This window comes from Aethalodelphis obliquidens, unplaced genomic scaffold (assembly GCF_003676395.1).
Source record: "Aethalodelphis obliquidens isolate GAN/ISIS:26980383/991018 unplaced genomic scaffold, ASM367639v1 scaffold44, whole genome shotgun sequence".
Lineage (NCBI taxonomy): Eukaryota > Metazoa > Chordata > Mammalia > Artiodactyla > Delphinidae > Aethalodelphis > Aethalodelphis obliquidens.
In genome coordinates, this window is record NW_020837988.1 from 2,725,035 (window position 1) to 2,751,076 (window position 26,042).

At 44.1% G+C, this 26,042-nt stretch overlaps 1 long non-coding RNA gene across 1 annotated transcript in view; it reads left to right on the forward strand.

Annotated features, from left to right (window-relative positions):
• Positions 1–26,042, forward strand: part of LOC113606377 (uncharacterized) — a 68,687-nt gene that overhangs the window by 7,755 nt on the left and 34,890 nt on the right. The window contains exon 2 of the long non-coding RNA XR_003427507.1: positions 17,299–17,386. This is a non-coding gene — a long non-coding RNA (uncharacterized LOC113606377). The remainder of the gene's footprint in view (positions 1–17,298; positions 17,387–26,042) is intronic.

Below are 26,042 nucleotides of genomic sequence, written 5' to 3' on the forward strand. Positions count from 1 at the left end.
AGGCCCTGTGTGAGTCTCGGCCTACCCCAGGGCATGGCAACTGCATGCTTCCCCGGGCTCAGTCCCCTCTTTCTTACCCCCGTGCGGATGGCACCCTGCTGGCTCTGTAGTCAGTAACCATTCAGGAGCTGCTGACCTGCCGCCTCTATCAGGACACCTCGTCCAAGCCTCCGCCCTTGCTTCCCTGTACTACGCCAGTAGCCTCCTGACCACTATCTTGGGGGCTTAGAGTCCCGTCTCAACCCAGAGACTTGAGGGAGGCTCTTAATACGTAAGTCAGATCATGACATTCTCCGTGGTTTCTCGTCTTAGAGTAGAAGCCAGAGTTCTCACAGCGACGCTCGAGCTGCCCGTGGTCTCGCTACCACCTTCTCCCGTAGCCCTGTGACTCCACCCTGTACCCTGGCCTGTTGGCCCTCCTTTGGCCACAGCCGCCTCCCACCCCTTCCTCAAGCACATGGGGTGAGTTTCTGCCCCAGGACCTTTGCACGTGTTTCTCCTGCCTGGAACGCAGGTGACTCCCTCCTTTCTTCATGTCCTGCTGCATCTCCTCAGGGAGCCCGTCCCTGAGCACAGAATCCAAACGACAGCCCACCTCCACCGCTCTTCTTTCCTTCTTTATCTTTCTGCCTCAGATTTATCATCACCACATCTTATATAATGGACTTATTTGCATCGTTTATTGGTCACAGTTGCATCTCTAGCATGAAGTCCTCTACCTACAGCACAAATGCAGTACTTGTGAGTTCCTTTACTTCTTTCTTCCCCCTTTCTCATCAGAAATAAACTTTCCTTATTCCCACAATTGTATTTAGTCTGGTACGATTAAAGCAGGATTATTTAAATTTCGGAGATCTGTGGCCGTCGATAGGAAGTTACTCCTGACTGGAAGCCAGTGGTTATGGCAGTGGGGTCCTCCGGATCGTAGCTTCAGCATCACGGCATCCCCTGGGACGCCTTAGAAATTCGAATTCTTTGTCCCTAGCCCAAATGGGCTGCGTCAGAAATACTGGGGAAGGACCCAACAATGATTAGACAAGCCTAGAGATGACTGTGAGGTGAGAGCAAGTTTGAGCCACTGCCGTGCTAGGATTGGTTTATAAAACAGTTACAGGACAAAAAGGCAGAATGAGGTCATGGAAAACCCCCGTGGGATGAGATTCGGGACACTTCTGCCATCGGGGGATCCTGGAGGCATCACTTCTCAGACCCGGAGCTTGGGTTCCCTGGGTCAGGACATGACGGTTTCTTTGGATATCCAGTGAGTCTGTTTGGACCTTGCTTCTTTCTTCGGGCTCTAGAACCATCTCCCAACAACTTACATGTCAATGCCGCCTCCTTTACTTTATGTTCCTAGATCCCAAAGACATGTGGCTGTGATCTGGATGCCCCTTGTCTCCACACATTTCATTCCCAGCAAAAAAAAAAAAAGTACCCAGTATCTGTTTTATTTATTTATATATTATATACATGTGATACTATGTGAAACATTTTTTAATGCATTATAAATCACACACAGAATGGAAACTCAAGCTGAGATCAATAACAGAATAGCGGTTCTAACATTTTTTCCCCACACCCCTTAAAGATCAACTTGCCCAACACACAGGTGGATTCACTGCACAGAAACCACTTGTCTGGAGAACTCAAGGCTGACTTCTCCCCAGCTCTGTCCTAAACAGTGACCTTTTTCCAGCAAAGTACTCGTGTTCTTTGAGAGTGGAGCTTAGTTACTAAAAACCACTGCTCAAGTAAATTCGTAGGAAACCAACGTCCTCCTTTTATCAAGCACTTTACTACCCGTCAGCCACAGTGCCAAATGCTTTTCAGATTCATACGTCTCGTTTATTATTTACATTAAGTGGGGATAATTATTGCATTTGACAGGTGGGGAAACGGAAGCACAGCCTGGTTAAGTAACCTGCTCCAGTTTACTCTGAGGGAAAGCGGTGGAGCTCAGACACAAAGAGAAGTTCCTGCTACAAGATACAGATGGGTGTTTGCCCTTAAAGAGGAGTTCTTTAGCACAGTGGAAGTGTATTACTTTCTAGTTGTAGATTTCCAGTGAGATTTGGTTGTTGTGGTGGTTGTTGTTGTTTTTGTTTTTTGCGGTACGCGGGCCTCTCACTGCTGTGGCCTCTCCCGTTGCGGAGCACAGGCTCCGGACGCGCAGGCTCAGTGGCCATGGCTCACGGGCCCAGCCGCTCCGCGGCATGTGGGATCTTCCCGGACCGGGGCACGAACCCGCGTCCCCTGCATCGGCAGGCGGACTCTCAACCACTGCGCCACCAGGGAAGCCCTCCAATGAGATTTTTGGTGAGGCGCCGACAGCGCCATCCAATGAATAAACCTGAATTGTTTCTATTCCACAGAGAACTAGGGCTGACACTGAGGAAGGGGGTATGGTTTTCTGTGTGGGCTTTGCCCGCCTCTGTGGCACTGCCCCGGCTAGCTGGTTGATGGGATGGATTTTCAGTGGAGAGTCGGACCCCGTGCCTCAGAATGGGCACAGGTACTTAGTACCACGATGGTAGCTGGAAAGAGAGAGGTGCGTCTGGAAACAGCCTCAAAGTGTTCGCATCACATTTAACACTGTCACCGACGTCCCTTGTGGAGCAGCTGCCGCGCTGAGAGCGTGCTTGCTTTTCATCATAACTGATTTTCTCCACAGTGAGCGGGGTTCCCGAGTTTGCATGCACTTTATCAGACACACATGCAGTTGACATACGATATGGAAACGCTCTCATTCGCGTCTGTTTATTTGCTGCATCAACTGACAGAATGTGGTTGCTTCTGAAGTCTCCGAGGAGCTGAAAAAAAAAATCTCGGAAATCTGACTTTATGAAGTTAGGTTTTCCACCACCAAGACGTATCTTCATGTTAGGTTTGTTTACAAGGAGTTGCTGTTTCCACTTGCTGGAGCAGCTCTTAAACATTAAAAAAAAAAAAGTTGTTTTTTCCAACCGCGAAGTGGATCTAAACATTAAGTGTTTCTACAGTTGGTGTTTCAGCTCCTGGGCTGCTATTAACTTCTGCTGGGATGAGATGGAAGGGTGCCTTCCACTCAGCCACCCGTCACGTGGGAGTGTAATATTTGGAAGATGTTTTTTAAATGGCGCATTGTGCAATATTTATATTTCATTCACATCAGCGCGGGACACTGTTGACACCAAGTTCCGCTGTGCTGTTGGCTGCGCCCTCGCTGCACCATCCCTCCAAGCCCGGCTCCAGGCCTGATAAAGTGGCTTCTACACGGGGCCGCCCCCTCCAAGGGGAAGGGCAGGCACAGGAGAAGTGGAGGGATGCTTCCACGGCTCTGCTCGAAAGGAGAAAAGATCGGACACGGTCTCCCAGCCTCAGAACTGAAGCACTTGGAAAGTTAGACGGATCTTCCCTCTCCCCCTGAAGGCAGAAAACACGAAGTGCGCTGCGGTTCTGTATAAAATGTACATTTCACACTTTCTTAGGATTGCCTTTACCAGATAGGCTCAAAGACTTTCTCACATTTTGTTCCCTCCAAACCAGCTCCAGACCATGACTCAGGAATCCCAGGAAGCATCCTGAATAAAGGGACCTCTGCAGAACGGAACCCCCCTCTCCCTTAGGCTAAATACCTTCTGTTAGACTCTGCTATTTCAGTGAATGGTAAGGATGGATCCTCAGGGAGTGAGAAAAATTTTCTATCACTTCCTCCCTGTCCCTGCCCTGCACCACACACACACACACACACACACACACACACACACACACTCACCTAAATACTCTTCCCTTTTGTCAGCTTTCAGCCATACTCTTTCCCAAATTCACAGCCAGCTCCTGCTGGCAAGAGTACAGTGAGAAATAGTCCCATATCATTGTCAACGAAAAAGAAATTTCCTCAAAATTCCATTGCCATTCTGTCTTGAGTTTTAAATTCTGCTTAGCTCTGGGCATTTAGGAGAGAGAGAGAGAGAGAGAGAGAGGGAGGATAAATGAATCAATGACTTTATGAATATTTACTGTTGGATTCTCTGAAATCAAGGTTAGTATTCAAGCAATAAAGACAGAATAAAGTAAAAGTTAAGCCATGTGTCTGCATGAGACTAACCTGGATTTTCATGACTTCTTTTCCTGCTCAACCTTTTAAAAAGCTGGTGACAAAGCAATGAAAAAAAAGACCAAGTGCAGGGCAGATGCTATCAGGTGTTTTGATTGTTGGAATGTCACCTTGCCAGTAAGATACCGGCCCCACTCCAGGTAGGCATGTGGTTTTCTGGCTCAGCTGAACCATGACTTAGAAATGGAGAAACGGAGGTCCATGGATTTCCAAGTCCCCGTGAACCCACCTTCCTCCCCCGCATGCTGTTGTCAGCGTATTCCTTGTTCAGCCTTCATCCCATGAGGGATATAAATTTAGAAAAGAAACCTGTAGGTAATTAACAGTCTAGCGTGTCTGTCATTCCTTTGATAAAATGTGTTGGGTGTGGTTTCTCGACATGCAGTTGATAAAATGCACTGGTGGTGTTCCATTTCATTTGACTTTCCATTAGTTTTTTTTTTTTTTTTTTCCAACGAGAATGTCTTAATGGCCAGCTTCTGTTTTCAATCATGGAGGCCATTTCTATGGATTTATTTATTTATTTATTTATTTTACATTTTCCAATAAGAAACATATTCTGATCCTTTAAAGGTTGGGAGTAAAGTATGGAAGGGTGGGTGATACTCAGAAGATGAGCTTCTCTGCTGGCTTAAATTAGCAAGTGTATACGCATCTGGGTGGGCGGGCACGTGTGCATGTGAGGGCCTTTTTGAGGTCTTCATTGAGTCCTGACTCGGACAGAGATCCTGCCACATGCCTTATTTCTTCAGTGTCTTCACAGCTTTAGCAACTCGACGCCTGGAGGAACGGCACCTCACCTTCATTTATCTATTTGGCTCCAATGTCATACTAGTTAAAAGTGCAGAAAATGCTAGGGGCCTTTGAACGTGGTATTGCAACTTGCATAACCAAATAAGTCTGTGTGATTAGGTTTTATATAGAACTGAGCTGGCGAGCATGCAGATGGAAGGAGCACGGGAGTGATTTCCAGCTCACAGCTTTGAAAAGCTGAGTCATCTGGATAAATCACCCAGCTTTTTAACTACAGAAGCCTCAGCAAGTAAATGTGTGCAATGGCCACTCTCTGTGAAGAGTCACCAGAGAGAGAAGGCTCTTCTCACAGCCCCTGTTTGCTCTCCAAAGGAGCCCACGCAGGCAGCCTCGGCAGACTGGGGCAGGAGGACAGAGCTCCAGGTGTACGTTACTGTGTCGGTGTACCTGGATTTGAACTTGAGATGCTGTCCCTGCTCTGCATCATCTTCTTCACTTTCCTCCTATCCAGTGAAGATCCCGAACTTTGGCCTGTGTCTCGTGCGCTCTGGCCAGTCTTTAGATCTCTCGGCTTCAGGCTTTTGACTGTCACCCATGAGCTGTCGTCTCCCTGAGTTCTGGCTCTTGGCTGCGTCTTGAGCCTTGCCTACCATTAAGGCCGGTTGCCTGAGTGGTGCCTTCAGCGCCCCACCTGTGATACCTGACCCGTGGGCTGCCGTAGCCCTGTGTGATGCGCCTCTTGGTCCGCCCTTTCCCAGGCTCTCCACACCCTGTGAGAATCCCGTTCCTTCACTCGGAGACATTTACACGCGCAGAAGGGAACTGGCTTATACTGAAAGGCGAATCTCACTTTCATCAGTCTTGAAACTGGAACCAGAGCTCTAGGTCTGTTCCTCTTGAACTGTGACTTCGATTAGAGACTCCCATTTACGTGTGGCATCTCGGTCCACGGTTGCTGCCACTGTGGCCCGGGTCACAGACCTCTGCTCGCAGCTGCTGACACTGGGCACGTGGTCCTGGGCGGCACACCCCTTGAGCTGCTCACTCGACAGCTGTCGCTGCCACCCCTGCTTCTTGTTTGCAAACAGCGCCCTGCATTTTACTGCCGCCCAGGTGGTGAGCCAAGTCCCAGGGGGTGAGTCATTGTTTTGTCAGCCAATGAGAGTCATCTGAATGCTTTTTGCTCCCTGTTTATTTTCTAAGCCTCCCTTGCAGCCTTACAGCCATGGGGTATTGTTATCATATAAGAGAAAGTCTGCCGGGAGTGTTTAGAAAGTGCTTCGCTGGCAATAAGAGAAGCAGATTTGTGTGGGGACCTTGCTCGTACAGAAGGATGTGGAGAGGACGCAAGTGCCACGACACCGAAGTGGATTCCAGAGCCCAGCTGCCTGCTCTGAATTCTGGCATCCGCTGCCAGCTCTCTTGCTACTAGCTAAGTTAATATGTCTCTTCGTGCCTCAGTTTTCCCATCTAGGAAATGGGAGTGATAGTAATAGCATCTATTTAATAAGGTTGTTAAGAGAATTAAATTAATAGTTATTAACTACTTATAATCGTGCCTGGTACACAGTCGAGTTCTGAAAGTTAAACATATGAGCACAGGCATTTTTCAAAGTGAATTCGATTTAATAAACACTAAACATAGCATTTTTCTTCCATGAAACTGACAATGATGAAAAATGAACAATGAGGTTCAACATAGGCTAGGCCATGAGGAGATGGCTACTCTCCTGCCATCCTTTGGAGTGGATAAATTATATACCTTCTGAACCCGAAACGTCTCTTCCAGAAATAAGGATGGACAAGGAGACTAGTAACAGTAATGACGCATACCCAATTTTTTGACATGAAAATTGTTCAGGGTTCGTGAGGAAATCAGGTAACAGAATATCTTCGATACAACCGCACCATTTATAAAAGAAATTTGTATGCAGTGTATAAAAGTGCATCGAAAACATCAGGGGAAAGAGATATCAAGTATTGGAGAAGTAGATGACTTAGAACATTTTCCTTTTTGTTTACTTAAGTTTTCTAACTTTTCTACAATAGTCTTGGGCCGCTGGTGTAAGAAACAAAGTTCCTGTATTATGATTCCATTTTTGTAAAACAAATACAGTGACCTATAGCAATGAACAGCAACACCTAGATGTTGATGCATATAAAACTATCTGGAAAGACGTGCACCAAGATGTGAGTAGTTGGCATCTCTACGTTCATGGAATTCGTTTATTTTATTTGGTTTTCATTTTTAATATTTATACTTCCAGATTTTACTGCAGTCATTATGTAACATTTTGGTGTTTGCAAAATGAAAAAAAGAGCTAAGCAGCACGTCCTTTTTGCTCTAATGGTCCTAGCGATTTGGTTCCTCTGTAGATGGCCAAGTTGGAAAATTCTGTATGTGCCAGATATCTGAGCTAATAAAGATTCTGTGAGAATCCTCCTTCCCCCTTCCCCCCCAACCCCACACGTTAGTCTGGAGACATTTATATTTTCCGCCCAGTACCTTTCCCAAGTCATTCTTTGTGGCTGATACCTCGTTAGATTAATAGCTCCCAAGTGACGTGAATATGCTGATTTTATGGCAGACCTCCAGAGAGGGCTTTTTACGAATAAAAATGGCTGTGATGAATTACGTTTCTTGAGATCCTGATGGCTCTATTTAGAGGATTCTGTAGGTGCTCAGGCCTTTATGAAAGGTGCCTCCAGATTACTCTAAAATCCTTGCACTCCGTGTTTCTTTCCCGCTTTGAGAACAGAGTCAGGGTTAATCTGGGGGTAGGGACTTCTGCCCTGTCTTGCGGTTTGTGAATTCCTTGGCCCACCTGTGAACGTAAAGCATTCTCTTCTGATTCAAGTTCATCTGTCAGTCCAGGAAAATGCTTTTCCTTTTCAGAGGACCTGGACTGATTGGTTGGAAATATAATTTAGTTCCTGTGTTTGTACTGGATCAGAGATCAGAAAGCCGTTTCAGACTGCGCTGGCTGGCGGGCTTTCTTTTAGTGGTGAAGTTCAGAAGTGCAGCAACAGACAGGAAAATCAGAGCTGCTTATACAGTCGCTTTTCTTTCTCTTCCTGAAGTGTTTTAAAGAGGAAGACTGGTTCCCCCAAACTTCTAGAGTTGGCAGTAGTACTGTGGCGTGCTGTCAATTCTTATTTGTTTCCCGATTCTTCTGTCAGTTGGAAGAGAAAAGACAGCTGGTGGGAGGGAGTGTAAGCGGAAAGGATCTTCCTCTGGGTATCGACTTTGTAGCAGACACAGCTCTATACCTCGTACATGTGTGATCTCACTCAGTCCTCTTATTTTTCAGAAAAAAAAAAAATGATGTCGTGAGAGACATGCAGATAAGCGGCAGAAGTGGGTTCAAATGCCACAGCTGCCTTCTTTGAACTGGGGGTGTTTGCACAACGCCGTGTGTAGAAATGAGCCTGTGGCTTCTGTGATCTAGGTGAATCACTCACCACCTCCAACTTTTCAGCATCCTGTCTGTAGATCAAGGATGACGTGATGATAATGGGGGGGGCGGTTATGCTGGTGATGATGCTTCTTACCACAGCGTTACCATGGTGACTGCAAGGATTACTGTGAGTGAATCCCTGTAGGCATTAGATTGCTAGCCGCACTAGCCCTTCTCTCCTTCCTCCTGGCCGGAGTTGCCCTGGGGAGGAGCAGAGTGTCCACGTCAGCTGCATATTTCTGTGCAAACTGACATGAGAAGATGCTCTTCTCATTTCATCCCAGCGCATGTTATGATCTGTGTGTCCCCCAGTGCAAAGCACAGATACAGTTGTAAGTTTACATCTTTGTCCACAAACTTCATCATGACTCTGGTGACTATGAAACACATCCTGATGACAACGGCATTGAGAATCCTTGCCAGATTCTGAAAGTATTTGCTTAAAACAGCTGCCGCCCAAGTGGCCCTTGGATCTGTTGGTTCAGAGAGTGCCCCTGTTCACATCGTAACCAGACCAGGACCAAGAGGAAAGACACAGTTTGGTCACAGCACAAAGTCCTAGACAGCAAAGGGGATCGTCCTCTTCCTGCAGTGGCCTCGTGTTGTTCTTCCTCTTCTTCATTTTTCAGTGGTACGTGGAGCCTGAGCTTGAGAACAGTGGGGCCGCTTTCTCGGGCACTCCTCAATGCTTTTATTATTATTTTTCAGTTGTTATATGTTGGTCTTATATGCTATATGTCTAAAACTCTAAGACCCTTCTGAGTCTTCTGAAGTCTTTTCTAGAGAATTGGTTTGGGATGAGGAGAGGGGTGAGGGCTGGGTATTCAGAGAGGAAGGGGCAAGCAGGTGGGCATGGAATCAGATGGGCAGCCTCGTTTGGGCTCATCTCTGTGGTCACTTCTTTTTAAAAAGATTTTTGGATGTAGACCGTTTTTTAAAGTCTTTATTGAATTTGTTACAGTATTGCTTCTGTCTTCTGTTTTGGTTTTGTGGCCAGGAGGCATGTGGGATCTTAGCTCCCCGACCAGGGATCGAACCCGCACCCCCTACACTAGAAGGGGAAGTCTTTACCACTGGACCGCCAGGGAGGTCCCTCCTTGGTCACTTTTAAAACCACCTTTACTGCACATAGATGCCCAGAGTGGGTGGCAGGCGTGTAAGGAAAGGATGGAGGGAAGTAAACGCTCACATTACGCTGTTGCTCTGGTGCCAGGCACAACGTTAGATGCTTCCCTTTGCTTTACATCATCTTCTCTTTCACTGTCACATGTAAGTTGGGTATTTTATCTATTTTTACTGGAAATAGGTTCAGAAACAAAATGATTGGCCCAAACCTCCAACTGTATCAAAGGCAGAGCCTTGATGAGTATCTTTATCTCTCAGTCCAAAGCTCAGGTTAGAACAAATGAAAACAAGTAAAATTCGTAGGGCAAGGTACAGCTTCTTCAAGGGCTACGGGCATGCCAACCCCAAAGGTATTCACAAAACATGACTTAAAAACCAGCACATAAAACAAGTGAATTTGTAAAGTTATTTGAAAATAACTGGGGGAATGGACAGCTTGTACTATGATAGGTGGTCTCTTAAATTTTTACTTTTGTGAGTTCTTTTTTTTTTTAATTATTTATTTTGGCTGTGCTGGGTCTTAGTCTTGGGCCCCCTGGACTGGGAGCACGGGGTCTTACTAACACTGGACCACCAGGGAAGTCCCTTACTTTTGTAAGTTCTTTGAACCATGTAGGGTAACTTGAAATAATGTTTGAGTGCCGCCATGTTTTGTGGGCTGTCTTTGATCACTTCATAAGAGATATTTGAAAACGAATCATTTATATGCAAATTGTCGCTGCTGGGTTCTGGAGAATTGCTATATTTCCTTAGGTAGATTAAACTCCAGGAAATCATTCTAATAGAATTCACTTTCTTCAAAAATTCGTTCTTCTTAGATAACAGAAAAGTTAATGTAAGCCCAGCCTGTCTCAGTCAAATTATCACAAATTCCAAACAAGCCGGCTCTGAATTAATAAGATTTCATTGCCGTGCAGGATGGGTATATTTACATGAAGTGGAGACAGAATGAAGGAGCAATCAGGATCAGATGCAATTAAGATGGGAAATACCCTAAGTTAAAAAATCCTTTGATTTTTCATGGATAAAATGGAAATTCTGTCTTGTGACATTTGATACTTTGTCCTAATCTAAACAGGCTGCTAGTCTCTGAAAAGAGTAAGGCTACATCAAGGTGACTTGAGTGTCTGCATCAAGTTTCAGCTTCAGAGCAGGCTTTGGAATCACACCGACTGAGGGGCCAGTCCAGGCTTTGCAAATTACGTACGGAGTTGGGTCAGTTGCTTTAATAAGCTCTTTAAGACTCTGTTTAACCCTTTTTAAATTAGGGGGAGTATTGGAGAAATAGAGCAAATATATGTTGAGTAGGTTCACTTTCTGGGATGAAGTAGTACACAAAAAGGGAGTTATTGTTACTATGTTATTATCTTAGTGTTTTTCAAGTAGGCTTTTTTTTTTTCATTTGGTTTCGTTGTGGTTAAGAACACATGTGATCTACCCACTTGCCAAACTTTTAAGTGTAGAATACAGCATTATTAGCTCTAGGTGTGACGTTGTACCGGCGATCTCTAGAACTTATTCATCTTGCATAATTGAAACGTTACGTCTGTTGATGAGCAACCCCGCATTTCCCACCCTCCCCCCCGTTATCCAAGTAATTAAAAAATGCAATGTGATGAAGACTTAGCTCCATGGAACAATTTAAAATAATGATATGTTCTCATTCCCTGGGTACTTTGGGAGGGATGATAACCAAATTCTGTTATTTTCTTTTTAAAATACCCAGGTAGGGGCAGGTGTGAAAAGATGGGAAGCGGTGGATTTGGTTGGTCATGGAAGGGCAGACACACGCTGAGGTGATGAGGGAATGCCAGTTCCGTCACTGTTACTCTTGGTAATAGTGATGGAATTGACGTGACTGAGACAAAGAGAAATCCTGAAAAGCTTCATGGCTCAGTTACATCTGCTCTAACGCTGGAAAGAAAGGCCTTGCTGACATAAAAAGACACTTCCACAGTACATTTTGGTTGTAGTACCAAAAACTGGACAAGGTCCTGGGCCATTCAGTCACCAAAACTGATTCTCCTCTTGCCAAAGTGGAACATTTTCCGTGGGCTCTTGTTTGGTGCGTAACGGGGACAGTAAGTAAGTGAAGCTTTTTGCGAACCCCTCAGCAGCACCGGGTGCGATTTTCACTTCCCCACAAGCACTTTAGACCTTCCTTCCTGAAGATCGTTTAATGCAGTAATACTACTGCCTTAATAGGATATCATTTTCTCTCATCTCCTCCTACCTCATTTGGAAAGAAGTAATTTTGTACCAAAACAAAACAGAAAAACCACCAACAGCCCAACGTAATTTTCCAGGTTCAGTCAAATATCAAAGTACAGTAGTAACTAGATACAATGTTTCTCACTGGCATCTTCAGAAATGTTGTGAAACGTTTTCTTGGTTCTACTCTATTATGGCTTGCAAAGGAAGTTGGGTGGAAGAGCCAGGGAAAGAAATGCCCAACACATATGAAGGGATATCATTCGGAAGGGTACAGGCTACCTGTAGTTTATAATATTTCTTCCCGGTTGAGTTCCATGCCTCTGGCTGTTCTCTCTATCACCAAAGTATTCCATTTCTGAAAGGAGAAAGCAAAGGAGGGAATATCTAAGCTATAAAATGTCCAGTTGCTTTCCAAACTTGTTACAATTTCCAACCACATCAAGAAGGTTGTCTGAAAAGACAATCGGCTTTTGCACTAACCAAATACATACACAATTATGTACTTTTAAAAAATTTTCTTGGAGAATGTATCATCAAAGAAATGTTCAGGGTTATTCTGAGGCTATTTGCCTCCAATCTTTTAAAAACTAGTTTTGTAACTACAGTATATTTGTCTTTTTTTTTCCTTTAAAAATTTTGTAAATCAAATAAGCCACAATTCAATTTATTTTAGAAAAAAATACCAAGAGCTGGATATATTTTATTCATTTTTCTGGGAATAAGATGCTGGTGACTTCCCAAAGAGCAACTTAAGGAGAAATAATCAAAACCTTACTTTTTCCCCCTAAAACTAGATGGGAGGAGGGTAAAATCTTGATGAGATATATTTCACTGAGATGTGTCAGTAATAGGTCTGTTGAAGGTTTGCTTGTTCATCTAGTCACTTTCATTTCCTAAGACATGAAGGAGAAAGTTGGAGCTCTGCTTGCATCTTTCAGAACTTGGGTTTCATAAAGAGATAGTAAAACGTTGTCTTTTGGACCTCAGAATATTCAAAGGGTTTTAAAGACGTCCTGGCTGACAAATTGCCAATCAATCCATATTTTTTGATGAGCCGAGTGTAAATTTCAGTTGCGTGAAATATTTCTGATTCTAAGAACAGTCGTAAGTGGAAGGGCTGGTGGTGTGTGTTTGGACTCAGCACGTGTTTCTGGTCTTGCATTTTCTCTCCTCTGTTGGATCGTTAGCTCTACTAGATTTGCTTTAAAATTTTGTCGCTCCTTTTCCCTCTTCTTTCTTTCTCTTTGTCTTTTTTCCTCTCTCTTCCTCCCTTCCTTCCTCCCTCCCTCCCTCTCTTTCTCTTTCTTTCTTTCTTTTTTTCCTCATGTTTGGTGTCAGAACCTCAGTGTGCATAATTAATTAATCCTGATCTCTTATGAATTATTACCACTTCACTGTATATTGCCGTCTACCTCACTTCTGTGCATTCAACTACTGTCATCATTAATTTACTTCTTATTTACTTACTTATTTACTTAATGGTTTTACTTTATTTACTGTGGTATAAATCCCACAGTAGTATGCTACTCTTTTTGCTTTATAACAGTCAATTTTCGTTTAAAGAAATGAAGAAAAAAATAAAATATCTTTTTAATATTTGTCCACATATTTACTATTTCCAGTGCCCGATTTTCCACAGGTATTATCCTTGAGCCTGAAGAAACTCATTTAAGCGTTTTTGTAGTGAGGTTGACTGGTGAGAAGTTTTCACAGGTTTTGTTTATGTGAGGATGACAGAGGTTTTTGTTGGTTTGTTTTCTACTCTTTTATTCTCCAGCTCTTTAAAATTGCTGTATCATTAATCTTCTGCCCAGCTTTGTATCTGATGAGAAGCAGTGTCGTCATTTTGTCGGTATTATCCTATATGTTTGCGTAGATTTTCTTCCAGTCTGTGCCTTGTCTTTTCGTTTTCTTAACAATGTCTTTCAAACAGCTGACTTAAAAAAAATTTAATGATGTCCCTTTACCAATTTGTTCTATTATACATCATGCTTTTAGTGTTGTATCTAAGGAATCTTTGCATAACTCTCTAAGGTCTCAAAGATTTTTTTTTCGTCCTGTTTTCTTCCAGAAGTTGTATAGTTCTATGTTTTACGTTTAGGTCTAATGATTCATTTTGTGTTAAGCTCCTCAGTGTTTTAAAACAAAGATGTATGTGAGATTGCTGAGTCAAGCTAATGTTTTTCCCACTGTTTTGAGCTACCTCGGTGCGTGACCTGAAAGCCCCTGCAATGAACATCACTCTCTACCTAGAACTTGTGATGTTCTTGGAAAAATTTCTCCCAAATTGCAGTTATAGCCAATATATGTGTCTGATTGGAAGATGTGTTCTCTCATTTAGCTCAAAGGTTACAGAGGTCTGAGTGAGCTGATTTTCATCATTTCACTCCAAGAATAATCTCACTCATTACCTGGTGAAGTTAGGATTTGAATACCCAACAGAATTTAATGGAGGGGGTGGCTTGGTTTTCTGTAAGAATTAAGGTATTTTGCGTCTTCTCTTTGCTTTCAAAACAGTACGAGAAGACTTAAAATAAAATGTCAGATAATTAAAAGTTTAACACGCATCCAGAAACCTCGAAAGAAAAATAGGTGTGTCCTTATAATTTCATAATTTGCATTCCTCTGCGCTGAACCCAACTAGTTCCCAAAGATGGGCCTGCCTGAACATCTTGAAGGTCAAAATAACCTAATCCAAGAGACACAGCTGAATTTTATATGAGCTCATTTTACCAAATGTGAAATCTGCTATCTCTTATGTAGAAATATGGAAATGCTAAAACAGGCCTCTCTGATGGTGACTTCAAGGCTGGAAGAAACAAGGGGGGCCAGGGTGGGGAGGTGAGATTAGGCAGTTGCCGGCTCTAGCAGGCTGCATGCCTTCCAGAACTTGCCAGGATTCAAGACCATATGCAAGTCAGATGACGGAAGGAAAGTCAGGGGGGACTGTGATGTGTTACTAAAATAGCTGCTCAGCAAGAAACATTATTTCACTACATATTCTCACTCACACATGTATTCATTCATATTCATTCAATATTCGCTGAGTACTTAGGTTCATGTTAGCCCTTGAAAAAGATAACCATGTACTGTCTCTGTTTTCAAGGAGCTTTACAGACTCATCTGAACATTGAAACTACATCCGAAAAAAAGAAAAAGGAAGGAAGGAAGGAAGGAAAGAAAGAAAGAAGTGGAATTCAAAAGTTGGGAATACAATATATGGCCTCTCAAATGAGTCAAAGATTTTTTGAGTGAGAGAGTTCAAGTAGATATTAATGGAGAAGTGAGTATTTGAAGGGAACCTGAATGAGTGAATAAATGAATAATCTATCCAGAGCTGGTAGGATAACGTGTTCAAAGCCTCGAGGAGAGAGTGAATGAAAATATACAGGTAGGAGAGCCCAGAGAGTGTATGGGGAACCCTGAATTATTCAAATTTTGTTTTATCTAAGAAGAAAACCGACAAAGAAGATGAAAAAAAATCTGAAAATGTCTATCTATTCTATTTATAATGTTCTGTGCTGCCTAATGGAATGTAAATGGGCTAGCTCGTTTTCAAGCATTGATATTTTCTAAATATCCAGAAAGATTGTTTAATGGTGTGAGTGGCTTCATAAACGCGGATTGGCTACAATGCAAAAATCAAAGTTTCATCAAAGGTCAACCAGTTTGCATTAGAGAACACTTTGCATTGGACCTAGAATATTTAATTGGCAGCTCAGCTGGAATTAACCCTGTGACGGTTAATTGTATGTGTCAACTTCACGGGGCCACAGAGTGCTCAGATATTTGGTCCAATGTTATTTGGGGTGTTTTCTGGGAGGGTTTATTTTCTTTGGATGAGATTAACATTTACGTTTGTGGATGAGGTGAAGCAGGTTGCCCTCCTCATGTGGGTGTGTGGGTGTGCCTCGTCCAATCAGCTAAAAGCCTGGCTGGGACAGCGGTCTGACCTTCCTCCAAGTGAGAGAGAATTCTCTGCCTGGAGGCTTTCAAACTATAGCTCTCCCTGCCTGATGACCTTAGCACGGGGACGTCAGCTCTTCCTGGGTCTATCCTGGCTGACCTGGGACATCAGCTCTGCAGACTTTGGACTCGCCAGCCTGCGTAATTGTGTGAGCCAGTTCCTCGTCGTTTCTTGTAATGTATCTCTTTATATGTACAACACACATACATGGGATACATATATCCTATATATGTATGTTGGAATATATACTGTTAATTGGGCTTAGAGTACTTAGAGCCTGTGTACAGGATGTGTATTGATGTGTATAAAGCACAATCCTGTACGTGTATAGGAACATATATATATACACACACACACATATACATTATACATATACCCTACCCATAGGGTATTCTGTCGTTCTGGAGAATCCTGACTAATACAAACTCTGTGGGATTCCTGGTTAACCTATAGAAGCAAAAGTAGAATCTCCTTGAGTCCCCTGGTATGAAGAATAGTGTTTCAGAATCCCTGCCATTCTTGCAGTCCAGGTAGGAGCTCAGAACCCTACTCCCGCTAGCGATGACCATTTCTCAGCATCAGACACAGCGACCTGCCAGAGCAGCTGCTGGCTTTCCCAGGGCTGAGGAATGAGCCTGGTCCACTCGCTCCCCCAGACCGTCTCCATCCCAAGGCCACGTCGTTGGTTGCTAAAACGTTCACTGCGCTCGCACTGGCAGTGATTTTGTTTCCCTAAATAGGACCTGGAGTCACAAATACCTGCATGTAGCTCAGCTCTTAAAAAGAAGCTAAGTAGCGTCCCGCAAAGAGTACATACTTCCCGTTGAAGCCTGTGGTGAAACCTGCGGTGCAGCAAGCCAAGGTGGGGAGAGCCGCAGCGGATCCGGGAACCCCGCCACTTATGCATAGGAATGAGCACAAAATGTGTCTAGACCTGGTCAAGCCTTTTTAACTCCTCCAGGAAACGGAGCTTGAAGGGAGGAATTTGGGCTTTTATTTTTCCCTAGTGGGAAAATACTTAGAGATAATTCATACGATACCGGATGATTATGTGTAAAAAACTAATGTTTTTATTTCCCTTCCTTGAACTCCTAGCGTTGCTTTTCTCTTTGGAACCCCCAATTCAGCTTTACTTTCCTAAGCACATTCGTTCAACAAGCATTGAGCACCGCTCGCGTGCCTGCACCGTATAAGGTCCTCTTGCATCACCGCTGAGTTCCTATTGATCCACGTCGTCTTTGCCATCTCCTCCTGCTGCGGGTCCAGACTACATCCCTCTGGTCCCTTGACTGTGATCTTACTCATCTCCTTTTCTCTTCTCTGGCTTGATGATTGTCCCCTTTTCCCTCTGGTGGTCCCTTGACTGTGATCTTCCTCATCTTTTCTCTTCTCTGGCTTGATGATTGTCCCCTTTTCCCTCTGGTCCTAGTGTGGCAGCTGTTGCCTTTGCATAATGATGGGTTGCAGGGGAACAGGTGGGTTAACTTTCCTGGCAGAGTCACGGCAACTGGAAGAAGTTACCTCCACCATGTCAATTGGCCCTTCCCCTCAATCTGGATATTTTTTTAAGTATATGGCAACAGGGAAAGTCTGTGCCTTTCCTAACCTTTTTTTTTTTTTTCAAGTAAATAAGTTAAGAAGGATTCTTAATGAATTCCTCAGACTTTTCTCCATTTGTCTTGCAGATTTGATGGAGAACACCTGCTTTTTTCTTGGTCATCTGCTAGAGAAAAATCTGTTTCTCTTGCCCTTGGGTTTGCGGCTCATCAGAAGGTAGGAAAAGGAGATAATGTAATTTATTTAAGCACTCGTCTGGCAGGCGTGGCTCAAGACATCATGAATGATACGTTTTTCATGAATAAAATACATTTTCATGCACTCATTGAATCCCAGAAGCTGAACAACTCAGACGATGTTAGATACAGAAAAGCATTTCTAAATTAATCCGTGGTCCACACTTTTGCCAAAGTCTGGCAGTAGAGTCATTTTAGGACAGGGATTGGCAAACTTTAGCTGTAAAGGGCCAGACAGTAAATATTTTCTGCTTTGGTTGGCCACACAGGCTCTGTTGCAAATACTCGATTCTGCAGTCATGAAAGCAGACATAGATGATGCACAGGGGTGGCTGTGTGCTAATAAAACTTTATTTGCAAAAACAGGTGGCTGGTTTGTTTTGGCCCAGAGTCTCCTGTTTTAGGGCAGTAGGTTTAAAGCAACAAAATAAAAGCCATAGATAACATATAGAAACATAATTCTCAAAGGAAGCAAAACAGAAACAATGTGTATTAGAGAAACCTAGAATGAATGCTAAAAAGGCAGATTCGGGGCTCCATCGCAGACCTACAGTTTCTGAATCACTGGCAGGTAGGACCTGGAAGTCTGCGTATTAGTCTATATCCCAGAAGATTGTTTTGCGTAAACCTGACAACTGATACCTCTCTGGAGCCATAAATGTATAAGTTAGCTCACCTGGGAAGGAGCCAACTTAGGAGGATGCAAGTCCAGCGGTAGTCAGGGCGGCGCTTTCATCCTTTCCGTGCTGTGTTCTCTCTTCATTCCGGGCACAGTAAATTCACTGGTTAAGAGAGTAGGATTTTGAATCAGGTAAACATGGCTTCAGATGCAGGAAATGCCACCTACTAATTGGGAGACTTTTGACACGCTGTTTTCTTTCGATTTCTTTGTTGGTGAAGTTGAGGTTATACCTCTAATGTTGGGCCAAAGTGAGGTACAAATGCAGTAAGGACTGCAAAGTGCCTAGCAGCCTTTCTGGATACTAGCAGTCACTTTGAATAGGTGTTTCGATGCGGTTGTTACCTACTTTTGATTCTGTGGCTAACGGAAGCCCATTCTGTTCAGGATCCTAGCAAAACTCTGCATTCATGCTGGTGAGGGGTGCCCAGAGTTCCAGCCTCTGGCCCACAGATCACCTCGGTGCAATCAGAACCAGCAGCCTTCTCCTCTGTGCTCCAATAGCAAGTCACTTGATTTCAACCCAGATCATAGAAAGAAACAAAGATGAGTCGTTTCAGGGCCTCTGAGGACTGGTCTGTTTACCCATTTTAGGACTAAATCCTTTACTTCTAAGAGAATATGGACAGAGTGAATCTTAAGAGTAATAATGACATTGGCCCAGTGTTATGTGACAGATGTATCTTGCCTTCATCCTTAAGGCACCACGAAGTGGCAAAGACCACTTACGCTGCATCACGGGGGGAAAGGGAAAGTCAGAGGATTTATGGGTTTTCTCAGCGTGTGCAGTTGGTAATATCAGAGCTGAGGTCTGCACACAGAACCGCCTATCTCAAACCCTCTCTCCGCCATCATTTTCAGCACTTGCCGTCCGTAATAACCAACCCGGGAAGTTTGAAAACAGTGCAACTGCTCCCTCCGTCCCCCAGGATTCTGACTCAGTTGGTCTGGAGTGGGACTCGGCATTTGCATTTTTCAAGGCTTCTCTTGTGTGTCAGGGTTGAGCACTACTGCTCTTTGTACTAGTTTGTTATTTAAATCTGCCTGTTTTCTTCTTGTAAGTGACCCCCTTCCTTTTATGTGTCAATATTATTAACTACAGTTATCTCTAAACATCTCTAATGCTAAGTTGAGAGCTAGCCAAATACTAGGATATTTAAAAACCTTGTCTTGACGTCAAGCGTGGAAGATCAAATACACTAACTTTGTGGTTGCTAGTAAGCGTTCCCAGTGTTTGTCTAGCTCCAAAAAAATCATTGTTTTTTTGGCATCTAAAACCAGTCCATTCCACAAACCACGTTTGCTTCTGATCAAAGGCAATTTTAGGTCACTGACTAAGTGGAACTGGTCCAGCTAGTCGTGCCCAATCTGGTGGTGTCATCCACTCTAAAGAAGGTGAACAAAATTAAGCCGTGTTAGGTGAGTTGATATTACTGGACTAATTAGGGACCTGGCTCTGGTAAACTTTGATTTTCCTATGCCCCTTGAGCCCACAGACTCTCAGAGGGCATGGGCTGTAGAAGAGCAACCTGAGGAGCTGAGGGAGGGTGAATAGATGGGTACCCTTCCGTGAAGTACTGATGCCAGGTGCCAAGACCACCTGCAGAGAGGGTCGTGGGAGAAACAGTATGGGACTTGGGTCTAAATCTAGCTGGAGTCGATTTTCCTTCCGTGTGACCTGTGGCATGTTGTCTACCTGCTGGAGGCTTTTGAAAAAATCTTAACCTGGGGCTTCCCTGGTGGCGCAGTGGTTGGGAGTCCGCCTACCGATGCAGGGGACGCGGGTTCGTGCCCCGGTCTGGGAGGGTCCCACATGCCGTGGAGCGGCTGGACCCGTGAGCCATGGCCGCCGAGCCTGCGCGTCCAGGGCCTGTGCTCCACGACGGGAGAGGCCACAGCGGTGAGAGGCCCGCGTACCGCAAAAAAAAAAGAAAAAAAAGAAAGAAAGAAAGGAAAAAAAAAATCTTAACCTGGAGAAAATAATACCTGCCTTTCAAGGTTGTGAATCTCAGTTGTGCAGACCACGAAGAAGCACATGACGAGAATTCAGTAAGGAAGGTTGCTTTTGCTTATGCACATCAGGCTTCTTTACTGTGTGAGCTGTGTATGTGACACATGATTACTTACTGCCTTAGCAGTTGTGTTAAAAGAACTGATCTTTAGTCCTTGAATTCCCTTGGCATCAACAATTCCGTTTTTGTCAACTAGGGAATACAAGTTTTGAGTAGTTCAAGAGGTGAACTGATGATATTTAGAGCAAATACCTTAGTCTATCACATCTTGGATAGGTTTAGTTCAGAAGTGGGGTTGGTAGTATTCTATTTTAAAACGGGATTACTGTATTTTTCACGATGTTGACATTTCTAGTTTCTTGTGCAGTCTCTTCCAGGTTTGTGGGGAAAGTATATCTTTCTTGTATTTTGATAGGCCTTTAAACCTATAATTTATTTATCATTAAGGGTAACAGAAAATGCAGCTAATGTTAATAGCAGTTTCATGTGGTGTTGAAGACTACCAGGAAATCCAGTGGTGGTGCGTACACCCTGTGTTGGCGATTGAGATTCCTTCTTTCATGTGAGCATTTATGTGTGTGGAATAACATACTGTGGTTCCTCATTAGGGATGAAACTGAACCAAGCAAGGTGATTTGGGATCCGCTGAAGGGTCTGGATTGGAGTCTACTTAAAGCAGTTATACTAATTTATCCTGAGTGGATCTCAAGGGCCGTGGAGCTTCATGGGTTATGGTTACTTGTGTGTGAGGCGACCAGAGCTCTAGGTAAGAGTTTCTCAACCTGGACACAGTTGGCGTTTGGGGTTGACATTTGGGGCTCTGTGTTGCTGGTGTTAGAGGAGAGCTGTGCTGTGCACTGCAGGGTGGTGAGCGGCAGCCCTGGCCTCTGCCCACTCGATGCCAGGAGCACCCCTTCCCAGTCGTCTCCAGACATGGCTACACGGTTCCTGGGAGGCAGAACTGCCCCCACTGAGAACCGCCATGAAAATGGAGGTGCTTCTCCATCGCTGGAGAAGATGCTCTTATCTGTTTTCATGACTGTTTGGGCCTGGGGCAAGGTAGACCTTTTCCTGAATAAGTTCATAACCAGGTGTGAGGGTTCAAGGACTGCTGAGTAGTTTTACATGGTTTTCAGAGACTCTGTTAAAAGGGGGATTGGATCCAAGGTTAGAATCCGAAGTGAGAGGAACTAAGTTTTAGAAGCTAAGTGTTCTGCAGTGGGGGCAGTGCGTATCAACGAGAGGCAGCAGTTCCGGGACTGGGTCCTCGTCCGTGGTCTCAGTGGCCCTAAGACTTCTCTGCTTCCTGGTCCCCCTGCATGTCCGTCGTGACTGACTGGAGAAACTGACACTGGGCATTTTGCTGAAGCCAGCAGGATGCACTGCCTGGAAGACACGGGCTACACCTGTCTTGCTCTGCATTTCACATGAGTGGCTGGAAGAGGGCCCATCGTGAAGTAGCATTCAATAAATGTTTTTTCAGAAATGAATAGACGTACAAATAAATTACAGGGGAGATAAGTACGTCAAAGGATCTGGGAAAAGCTCTTGTTTTGCTTCCAATTTGTGAAGCAAGTCACTTCGTCTTCCTGAATATCCTGAGCTGAGAAATGGATAACTGTGTTAGGTGATCCTGGAGGATTCTTCCCGCTGTGAAATTTCAGGGTTTTTGGCGAGGTCACAGACAGTGTTACATAAGCGTTGCTATGAAAGTTCTTCGGAGCTTGAGCTGTGAGTGCTTGTGTGTCGGGCAACCTGGCCACACAAGTCAGGGTCTGTTCCAACAAAGGTGATCAGAAAACTTCGGGGCAGAGTTACCCAAAAGAACACCTGCTACAGGTGGAGTTGAAGTGAGGAGCCGACAGAGGCAAGCTGCAAGACCACATGATCTTTTCATTCTTTTTTTTGATATAAATTTATTTATTTATTTTTGGCTGCTTTGGGTCTTTGTTCCTGCGTGCGGGCTTTCCCTAGTTGTAGTGAGCGGGGGCTCCTCTTGTTGTGGAGCACGGGCTCTAGGCATGCGGGCTTCAGTAGTTGTGGTTCATGGGCTCTAGAGCACAGGCTTGGTAGTTGTGGCATGCGGGCTCAGTAGTTGTGGCTCGCGGGCTCTAGAGCGCAGGCTCAGTAGTTGCGGCTCACGGGCTTAGTTGCTCCTTGGCATGTGGGATCTTCCCAGACCAGGGCTCAAACCCGTGTCCCCTGCATTGGCAGGCAGATTCTTAACCACTGCGCCACCAGGGAAGTTCCAACCTTGGGACCACAAAAGGTGTTGGGCAAACTGAGGTCATGATTTGTCACAAACTCATCGGAGAGCTGAGGTTTCAGAGCGGTGAGCTAGCCCAGAGTCTAGGGAGAGGCAGACACCTGAAGAGAGAGCAGTGGTTCTGCCACTTGCTTACCTGGGGCCAATATAACCAGAGACACAGGCGAAAGAATTCAGCTAGAATTGCTTGTGCATTGGGAGGGGGCAGGTAGGGGCTGGAGAGAGTGTGGAGGCCTGTGGGCTGCCAATACGGGAATAGTTTACACCTACTGGCAGGCTCTGGACTTCCCTGGATGCTCAAAAAAAGACGGGTGAGGGTCTTGAGAAAGCATCCCTAACTGTTCAGGGCTGTGGAGGGTGGGACGGTAGTGGTCACTGTGGGAGAAGCGTGAGCCCCCATTTCACCTACACAGTAAGAGCCTTACAGCCTGGGAGGCAGGATGGGTAAGGAGCTTTCTAGATGTTAGGTCACTGGTTAAAACTCATTACAGCTGGGGGACAGGAACAACAACAGCACATGTCCTCTAAGCCTGCGAGAGGGACAGGAATATAGACTGGGAGCAAGAGCTGGGCATGGGGCAGGGGCACAGCAGGCCGGATCCCCAAGGCCTGGGATCGTGGTGCTTGTCTAGACTGGGAGCAAGAGCTGGGGATGGGGCAGGGGCACAGCAGGCCGGATCCCCAAGGCCTGGGATCATGGTGCTTGTCTAGACTGGGAACAAGAGCTGGGGATGGGGCAGGAGCACAGCAGGCCGGATCCCCAAGGCCTGGGATCATGGTGCTTATCTAAGCCTGAGGTTTATCCAGAATAACAAGGACGTTGCTTCCCGCCCCAAACAGTCACATCAGCATTGAGTAACAAATGCCGTGGAAAACTGCAGGAGAAAGACCCTCCCGACACACAGTGTACAGAGGAGACTTAAAGCTGGGAGTGGAACAGAAATTGAGGATAAGGAAAACCCTCTGGCAGACCAGTCACCACCCTAAACACTAGAGGAAGCTGACGCTTGTGGGACACTCCGGGTAACCATGGCAACAACAAACCCCAAACCCAGTTCGACTGACTCTTGCCCTAGACTGATTCCAACCCCAGACTAAAGACTCAGCAGAAGGAAACACGAGCCCATTTCCACACATAAAAATCTATTTACCTCAGTCTTTGCTGCCCTACACAAAATGTGTGGCTTTCAGGAAAAAATTACAAGGCGTACTAGAAAACAAACAAACAAACAAAACCCGCATAACACACCGCCAAGACACAGCACAATTAACAGAACCAGACTCAGATATGACACAGATGTTGGAACTTATCAAGGCAATTTAATAGCACTATGAAAGGTTATGAAAAAAGAGGACAAATGCCAGATTAGATGGATCATTTCAGCAAAGAGATGGAAACTAAAAGAATCAAACAGAAATACTAGATATAACACAGTGACAAAAATGACTCTTTAAAAATTTATCTTTGATTGAAGTATGGTTGAATTACAGTGTTGTGTTAATTCCTGCTGTACAGCAGAATGACTCAGTTATGCATCTATATACATTCTTTTTTATATTCTTTTCCACCGTGGTTTATTACAGAATATTGAATATAGTTCCCTGTGCTCTACAGTAGGACCTTGTTGTTTATCCATTCTGTATATACCAGTTTGCATCTGCTAACCCCAAACTCCCAATCCAGCCCTCTCCCACCCCTCCCTCTTGGCAACCACAAGTCTGTTCTCGATATACGTGATTCTGTTTCTGTTTCACAGATAGGTTCATTTGTGCCATATTTTAGATGCCACATATAAGAAAAATGTATGACAGTGTATTAGTTTCGTAGAGCTGTTGTAACAAAATACCAGAAATGGGCGCTTAAAACATCGGAAATTTATTCTTTCCTAGTTCTATAGGCCGGAAGTCCAAAGTTAAGGTGTCCACAGGGTTGGTCCCTTCCGAGGGTGCTCAGAGGGCAAATCTGTTCCATGGCGATCTCCTAGTTTCTGGTGGTTGCGGGTGTTCTTTGACATGTGGAAGGATAACTTCAATCTCTTCCTCTGTTGTCACATGGCATTCTTCCTGTGTGTCTTCTGTGTCTTCAGATGGCATTGTCTTCTCTTTGTGGCTCTGTCTCTTCACCTCTTATTTATAAGTACACCAGTCATCCTGGATTAAAGGTCCAACTTACCTCAGTGTGACCTCATCTTAACTCTTTCCAAATAAGTTTACCATCTGAGGTTCTGGGAAGGACATGAATATTGTGTGGTTGGGGGGCATCTATTCAACCCAATACAGGCAGGTTAACCGTTGGACCTGACATAGTCAAGGAAAGAATTAGTGAGCCTGAAGATAGGTCAGTAGAAATTTCCAGTGCTGAAACACAAAAAGATAGATTATATAAGATTACATACATAAATAGAAAGCAGAACAGAGTGTGGAAGAGCCACTCAGTGATACCAAGTGATGAAAAGTCCACATAATTGAAATCCCAGAAGGAAAGGACAGAGAAAGCGGGGATAAAAAATAAGTGAAGATGAAAAGGCTGAGAATTTTCCAAAATAACAAAAGGCAGCAAAACATAGATCCATGAAACTCAGAGAACATCAAGCAGAATAAATTTAAAGAGAGAGAGACATAGACACATCTAGGCATATCATATCCGAACTGCAGAAAACTAAATGTAAAGGGAAAAAATTGAAGACATTCAGAGAAAATGAGACATTACAGAGAAAGAAACATAAGGATTAAAGTACACTTCTCATCAGAAACCATGCAAGGTAGAAGGTAATGAATTGACATCTTTAAAGTCCTGACATGCAAAGACAGACACACCTGTCAATCCAGAATTCTTCATCTAGAAAAGGTATCTTTCCCATATTACGCTTAATACTACGTTTGATGGTGAAAGCTGAACTGTACACTCCAAATAATGAATTTTACTGTGTGACATTGGGATATAATTTTAAAAATTAAAGCTAAAAATAAAAAATTAAAGCTGCTTAAAAAGTGCAAGACATTTTCTTTGACAAAGTTCACAACATCAAGATGACTGGAATCTCAACTGCTCTCAATTCCTCACTTCCCTTCCGAGGACTTTCAAGTGTGCACCCGCAGTACAACCATCTTCCAGATTCTCTCAAGGGAACCCTTCCTCTGTCATCCTGTTCAGGACCAGCTTCATGGGTCACCGGTTTCTCCCCTTAAAAAAATCCTCCTGCTTGATTTAAGGCTCTGTTGTTGATGTCTTGAATTCTTAGTCATTTTTTTAAACAGTGGTCCCTCCTTTTTATTGTGCACTAGATCCTGAAAATTATTTATCCCATCCTGCCCTTGACCTTCAACAAGCTGGTCCCAGTATCAACGTGCCTGCAGCTCCTGTTTGGTTTGAATTCTTGCACATCAACTTAGATTCACCACAATGAAATTTGGAAAAAGAACTTCTTATTTGTGTTCTACTCTATTCCTAGGACCTAGAGTAGCATCATCTTTTTTTTTTTAATTGAAATAGAGTGGGTTCACAATGTCGTGTTAATTTCTGCTGTACAACAAAGTGATTCAGTTATATATATATATTTTCTTCATATTCTTTTCTATTATGGTTTATCACAGAATACTGACTATAGTTCTCTGCTGTACAGTAGGTCCTTGTTGTTTATCCATCCTCTGTATAACAGCTTACATCTGTATAGTAGCA